Source organism: Gossypium hirsutum, chromosome A08, assembly GCF_007990345.1.
Source record: "Gossypium hirsutum isolate 1008001.06 chromosome A08, Gossypium_hirsutum_v2.1, whole genome shotgun sequence".
NCBI lineage: Eukaryota > Viridiplantae > Streptophyta > Magnoliopsida > Malvales > Malvaceae > Gossypium > Gossypium hirsutum.
In genome coordinates, this window is record NC_053431.1 from 99,759,498 (window position 1) to 99,768,117 (window position 8,620).

The 8,620-nt window shown below is 35.4% G+C and overlaps 1 non-coding gene across 1 annotated transcript; it reads right to left on the bottom strand.

Moving 5' to 3' along the window:
- Positions 1-822: 822 nt before the first annotated feature.
- LOC121205939 (small nucleolar RNA R71) lies at positions 823-929 on the bottom strand. The gene has a single exon (XR_005901013.1). It is a non-coding gene; the product is annotated as a small nucleolar RNA R71 (small nucleolar RNA).
- Positions 930-8,620: the final 7,691 nt, after the last annotated feature.

An 8,620-nucleotide genomic window follows, 5' to 3' on the forward strand; every position in this document is an offset into this window, starting at 1 on the left:
ATTCTTAGAATTTTATGGTAAGAAGGTATGTGGGTCTAATTTTAGGAAAAATTTGTGGATCTTAATTTAGGGTTTTGTAGCTCCTGATATAAATAATTTAGTGACTGTGACTTGAGAAAATAGCTTGACCTGAACATAGGTAAATAGACAATTATGAGAGTATTACCTTGAGATCATGTTGTAAGAATTGGTGGAAGCATATTGAGAAATTGATTATTATTTTTATATGGACTTACTAAATGTGAAGCTTACTCCCTCCTTTCCATTCCTTTTAGCTTTGTCAGGTTAGCTCGAGGTTGGAGATCGTCAGAGGTAGCATCACACTATCAAGTCACTACTTTGGGATAGTGAAGCACATGTTAGAAATTTTCAAGTGAGTGGCATGTATAGGGATCTAGTTTTATGACATGTGTTGTCATGATTTTAGCCAAATGTATTGGCTTATATTAAGTTATATGCATTTGGCCATGAGATGTGGCTCATATTGATTACGGTTTGAATTCAGGGATTGTCATGCCACATATTCAAGCTCAACATTTTGAGTTGAAATCAATGATGTTTCAAATGCTACAAACAGTAAAAAAATTCAATGGATTATCTACCGAAGATCTGTGGCTGCATTTAAGACTCTTTTTGGAGGTTTGTGATTCATTTAGGCAACAAGATGTTCTTGAAGATGCTTTGAGAATCAAGTCATTTCCTTAATCATTGCGAGATCGTGCCGGATCATGGTTGAATGCTTTGCTGTCAGGAACAATGGAATCTTGGAGTGAATTTTGTCAAAGGTTTTTGTTGAGATACAACCCTCCAAACATGAATGCCAAATTGAGGAATGACATTACATCTTTTCAGAAATCTAAAGATGAGACATTATATGAAGCTTGGGAGCGGTTCAAGGAATTGATTAGAAAATGCCCGATGTGTAACACCCCTATCCCGTAACCGTCGCCAGAATAGGTAAGGGGCATTACTGGACTTGTAACTCACGTCAGAACAGTAAAATTTTAAACTTTTTCTTGAAATAAAGATCATTCATTTAAATAAGTACTAAGCACAGCCAGAGATAAATTTAAACTTCACTAAGTAAACATTCAAAAGATGCCATTTTCGCATGGCTTATATACATTAACCAAAAACATTCTTCCGCCACTAGTCTATTCTATACATGCCATAAAATAGTTCTAAACATAATAGTAACAAGCAGTGGATAGTGATAGTGTGACTAGTTGCTGACGATCCCCGAGCCTGTAGCTTCGCAATGAGATCTATAAAACAGAGAAAACAAAGTAAACGGAGTAAGCATTACAATGCTTAGTAAGTTTTAAGCAGTGTCAACAGATAACAATCAAATTAGAACATAGTTGTTCGTATTTTATTTCACTCTTCCTTCGGGCATACCATCCCTTTACCGAATATGCACATCTCATCATATACAATAGGCAGATAAACTTTCACATAAAAGTGAGCTCATGTGACATAGATATATTGTATGATTTCACATAACCTCTCACACTGATCCGATGTCACATAATCATAGGAATCGTCTCATAGATTGCTCTCGTATGCATCACATAACTACCTTATGATTTAGTTCAAATCAAGCTCACATATAAACTTGGAGTACATACCTGTTTAACCTTTCGCATTGAATATATTTATAAGCAATTCTTATCATGAAATCTTATAGCTTTAACCTCTACTCGGATTATCGGTGAGACCTTTAGCTCAGACAAAATCTCCACACGAAGTTATCGGGTCTTACCCGGACAAAATCTCCACACGTAGTCATCGGGTCTTACCCGGACATAATCTTCACACGTAGTCATCGGGTCTTACCCGGACATAATCTCCACACGTAGTCATCGGGTCTTACCCCAATATATTTCCAAGTTTCATGTACATTTAATCACATGTTACAACATTCACATCGACTGTCATATTTGTAATTCATTTGCCTCATCAAATATCTAATAATACACACCTTTCACATTTGGTCGTTCGGCCACAATATACGCACATCGCCTACATATTTCACACTATCCATTCGGCTTTACCACATATACATATCTCATACATATATTTCACATTAGCCATTCGGCTTTACCACATATATGCATGTTCATATTCATCACATTGGCCATTCGTCCTTATCACACATATGCATGCTCACATTCATCACATTGGCCATTTGGCCTTATCACATATATGCATGTTCACATTCATCACATTGGCCATTCAGCCTTATCACATATTCACATCACAATTATCCAAATATACTTCACATACCACATATACTATCATGTATACACTTTGTCTTGGCCGAATCTACATTAATCATTTTCCAATGAATAATTCAATTTCACGCCATACTATCATTTCATATTCGAATACTCATAAACTTACAATTTCACAAATTTTAATATCAAAGATCCATCTAACACTCATATATCATTTTACAATATCACGATTTAGAATTCACGTATGGGTTTAATCAATAGCTTATGAGTAACTAAAACAAGTTTTATCCATGTTTACAACAAAATCACATATTCACTACGAGCTGTTTTCCTGAGCAGTGGTCACTAAATTATTTATAACCGGAGCTAAAAAACTCCAAATCACTTGCCGTTAATTTTCCATGAATATAGACTCGTATATATTCCATCCATAAAATTTCCAGAATTTTAGGTTTGGCCAATCAATACCAGATTTTTCTTAAAGTTTCCCCTGTTTCACTGTTTGACTAATCTGACCACTCTTCACTACGAATCAAATTTTTCATTGTACAGAATTCAAAATGTGTTCTATTTGATTTCATTTAAAACTAGACTCATTATGGAGTCTAAGCATATAAATTTTATCTTATAACCATTTTTGTACAAATTATAATGATTTTCTAAATACAGAACAGGGGATTTCGGAGTCATTCTGACACTGTCCCACACAACTTTAAATATCTCTGTATGGGGAATTTCTTTGCTTACACGGTATCTTTTATAAGAAATTAGACTAACTAAGCTTTGATTACATATTTTATTCAGCCTATAATTCCACACCAACAATTTATAGTGATTTTCTAAAATCACGTTACTGCTGCTGTCCAAAGCAATTTATTACAATTTGCTCTTAAATTTCCAAGTCCAAACACTTATGAACTTACCATTTGAGTTTAAGACATATCATGGCCACATCATATCTTATTAAATCAACTCATTATGTCCTATTATGATTGAATTTACTCAACGTTTAATCACTTAAAACTTACCTCGGAAGCGGTCGACGACTAGATATCCACGGCTATTCGTTTACTTTATCTTTTCCCCTATCCGACTTTGATCCTCTTTGCTCTTGGGCTTAATTTAAACGAATGAATTTGTTTAATCATTTCGAACATTAAAAGCTCTTTTAAAGCACTTAACCCTTATACTCAATAATGAACCAAACCATATAGCTAATTATTTTATCACATCACCTCAAGCACATATATTAACTATCATACACCCAATTCACATGCCAAGTTGCAATAAAAAAAATGCATACACACCAATAATTTAATTACTCATTTCAACCTTATAGGGTAACTTCAATGCATTATGTATATACCATTTTCCATACACGTACCACATTTTTAACAAGCCAAAATTACTCCTACATATTATCCATTATAAAATTATTTCATAGATATAAAACATAGCTGAAAAATCTTTAGCCTAAATGCGTATAATAACACCCAAATCATCAACTATTTTAACGAACATGACACATAAGATTAGCTAAAACTCCATTCAATTTTAAGGTATTAACCCTACTAAACTCATACCATGACCATATCTAATCGAATTCAAGTAGAGGATTAATTACAACCATGTACACCAATATATAATTATAACATGTTTTGATATCTTATATATCCCATTCGGCCCTAACCACACAACTTAGCTTTTATAATAAACCTTATCTTAATCGAATGTACATATATATATACTCAAAATATCATTCGATTTCAAAGGCATATTAACACCATATAACCGAATGTTCATAGACTAATATACATATACTCATAAATCCAACTTTAAAAACTCATACTTATACATAGCATATAACCGAAAATACTTCATGAATCCACCTACATTTACATTATTATCATATATAGAATTTGCATTTACTATCAAATAAAAACTTAACTTACTTTCAATTAGGTAATCAAATACCTCATACCCAATCATTTAACAACTAAAATAATAAACCACAACATTTAAATTCATCTTATTCTTCTCCCATTTGACCGAATGAACATTTGTCTATTGATGCATGAAATTAAACCATGGGTTAAATAAGCTATGCACTTATCAATCTAATCTCATAGTTAATTAAAAAGAAAATCACAATGCATACCTTATAAACTAGGATAGCCATGGCCGAATACCTTGGTTTTTCCTCTTCAATCTTCCCTTTCCCAAATTCGGCAACCAAGAAGAAAGATGAGCATGTAAATTTTTTTTTCTTTTGTTAGCTTTCTTCAACTCACGGCAATGGAGGGGGGGGGGAACATGGATGAGACAACTTTGTTTTCATCACCCCTCCCTTTTCATTTCTTTATTACTAACCTTTTATTTTATTCTTTCTCCCATAAAACACTAACACCAAATGTTTTTAATAGGCTTTAACTTATAGCATGGCCGACCACCTTCTTGTTCTTTGGTTAATTTGACATGCAAATACAATTATTTTGCAACATGCATAAATAGGCCACTTACATTTGCCTAGCACATTTCTAAAATTTCCCACATAAGTCCTATTTAATAAAATTCACTTACAATTAACAAAATTCAAACATGAAATTTTCACACATGCATATGTACATATAATAAGCATCAAATATGACAGCTAATTATTTTTATGACTCGGTTTTGTAATCCCGAAACCACTTTTCGACTAGGGTCAAATTAGGGGTGTCACACGATGCATGGTTTCCAACATTGGACACAAATGGTAATGTTTTACAATTTACCGAATGCACATACAAGAATGGTAGTTGATGCATCTGCCAATGGGACTTTGCTAGATAAATTGTATAATGAGGCATACGAAATTTTGGAAAGGATAGTTAACAATGATTATTAATATCCAACTACAAGAGTGGATACTAATAGAAGAGTTGTTGGAGCTATAGAGCTTGATGCAATCACTTCATTAATTGCTCAGGTATCATCCCTAACTAATATGATTAAAATATTGAAGAGACTAGCCATAGTGTAGGAAATGAAAGTAGAAGAATTAACATATATTTATTGTGGGGAAGATCATGTTTTTGATGAATACCTATTGAACCCAGCTTTAGTATGTTACATGGTAAATTTCAATCGAAACAATAACCCATATTCCAATACATACAATCCAGGATGTAAACAACATCCTAGTTTTAGTTGGAGTAATCAAGGTGTGGGAAATTCCAGTAATCAAGGACTAGGGTTAAGAGGAACTACCTGACATATCGAAACATTTAGCATTTATTTCATAATCAATATAGCATCAAAGTCATACATCATTATAGAGTCCCTTACGTAGGTCACTGAGACCTTAAACATGTATTAGAAAAGGGTCGAGACTAAATCAACCTCATACAAAATTTTTCAAAACTTAAACTTTTTTCTAAGTTATAAAGGTCACACGCCCGTGTGAACACACCGTGTGCCTCACACGGCATTAGACACTCCCCTGTGTCTATGCCGTGGCAAAACAGGGCATACATATTGACTTGTCCACACGGCCGTAAGACACGCCCGTGTGAAAATTAGGGAGGATACTAACTAGGGACACAGGGCTGACCACAGTCACATGTGCCAGCCCATGTGCCACACACGACTGATACACACGCCCGTGTGTTTAGGCCGTGTCAAAATCGTAGGGTATACTGAATTAAAATCGTAGGGTACCCTAGGGGACACACGGCTGTGTAACATGACCGTGTGTCCACACGGCTGAGACACATGCCCTTGTCTCTGCCCATGTGTACAAGAATAGACCACTTGAAAAGCCAAATTTGCCACCCTACAATCATGAACTCATAACAACCAATTTGGAACCATTTGCATACACTTATAGACAGCCCAAAACATACCAAATTACACACATTTCATGCCATTTCATAGACAAAAATTTCATTTCTCAATTTCATAACTAAAACATACTAAACCAATGTACCAAAATCATCACAACTTACATAAGTTCCAAATACATAAACTCTTCATTTTATCACATATTTCATACTACAAAACTTACCAATTCAACATTCCATATTCAAACCATCACATAAGCATTATATACATCAAATAACTTACTTATCAAACACATCATTTAGGCCAACTTAAAAGGCCATACATACCAATATTTACAAGCCAAATCTCATGGCTAGATATTCATATCATAAAACCTATCAAAATAACTCTAGCCTATACATGTCATATACCATATATACATTGGTATATACAAATTTCAAAATGGTACCAAATAGGTGTCTGATAGTGTGAATGAGTAGCTAACAATCCCCGGATCCGAGCTAGCTTTATAACATTGTAAAATAGAGAACATTTCACACAGTAACCTTTGAAGCTTAGTAAGTTCGCACCGAATATAATCAACAGTTTATTTAATATGAAATATCAAATAATTAAACACTTAGTAGTTCGCAAATCATCCATCAATTCTATTCCATATATGTCTGTACAAATTCATCAAGCTTCATACACATAGTATCATCTACCACATGGGTATTGTACATACCTGAACTTTCTCGTATTTATTCATTTCATTCTCACCTCTCATTCAAATGCATTAATTCATTCGGAAGTCTTTCCATGCGTTAAGAATTCACACACTTAGTGCTTTAATGATTAGCCAAAGCTGTAACGATCTCACTGTAACACCCCATACCCGTATCCTACGCCGGGGCAGGATACGAGGCGTTATCTAATTTGAACTCATACTTGCAACCAATTTCAAGTATTCATGACTTGGAAAAATTAAAACTTTCTTAAACTTATCAATATATTCTTAATATGGGTTTATGAGGCCCAAAACACACATCGAAAATCATTCGGGACCAATCTGAGTCCTTTTTCCAACTATAGAGAAATGTCACTTGACACAGGGGCACACTCCCGTGTGGGAGGGGCAACATGCCCATGTGACCAGCCAACATGGTCGTGCTAATGGCCTGTGCGTCTCACAAGGCCTAAGTTGTAACACCTCTTACCCGTATCTGAGACCAGACAGGGTATGAGGCATTACCAAACTTAAACAGAAACAGACATACAAAATCGGGCTGTAAAATTTCATCCAATCTAAAACCATTTAATTAAGTTAAAATATTCCTATTATGAACCTACGAGGCCCAAAACATGCATTATTGATGTTCCTGACCTAAACCGAGAACTTACGAAAATTCTAAGAAAATTTCTAGGTTAAAGCCTCATACGCCTGTGTGGAGGCATTGCACACGCCCGTGTGCTTGGGGACATGCCCATGTCCCACACCCGTGTGGAATTATTGGATTTATTTTCCACTTTGAACCTACAGGGGTTTTCACACGGCTGGGCACACGCCCGTGTCCTTGGCCCGTGTTCCTCACACGGCCTGAGACACGCCCATATGGTAGTCCATGTGATTTTAGCGAGCATTTTGTTTATGACGTCATCATACAATTTTGAGGCACACAGCCAAGCACACACCTGTGGCCAGAGACTGTGTCCTCCACACGGCTGAGACACACGGCCGTGTCTCTGCCCGTGTGTTTACTACCATGCATGTTGACCTAAAATTCAAGGTGCAAAGGGGACATGACCGAATGACACGTCCATGGGGATGACCGTGTGTCACACACGGCCTAGACACATGCTCGTGTGTCTACCCGTGTGGACCATTTGGAGGCTACTCTCCAAGCTATTGGTCACCCTTAAACACTCATACACTTCCATATGTTCAAAAGCATATGCCATGATATATTTGGACACTTAAACATGCAACATTATAGCATCATTATGACTCATTTTACATACTAGACCATTAGTATACACACAAACTTATCTTTTAGTCATTCCACACCAATTTCATGGTTTACCATACTCTTTATTATCATTCCATTATGAGTGCTAAATCATGCAACCACATACTAGCAATTGAATAATCATCCATTAAACCAACACATACACATCTTTGTATGCATGTAAAAGTAAACTTAGGGATACATCCCAATCAATAATATGGACCAAATCACACGGCCACATACAAGATAATCAATACCCAAATGAGCCATTATACTTGGCTACTTCAACATGACACATATACACAAAATAGGCAAGTTTCCTATACATGTCATGACCAAAATAATTAACCCTTTTTATACCCAAATTTCTTGAAGAAAGTGTGATCCGAGCTCCAACGTCCCCCGATCCTTCGAGCTAGCTTGACGTATTTACAAAGAAGGGAAAAGAGAGGAGGGTAAGCTATGAGGCTTAGTATGTACACATACAAACAATCTACATTTTGCAACTGTTGAATATCTAAGCATAATTGCTTATCCATGATGATACTTTTCATTATATCATACATATACTTACTT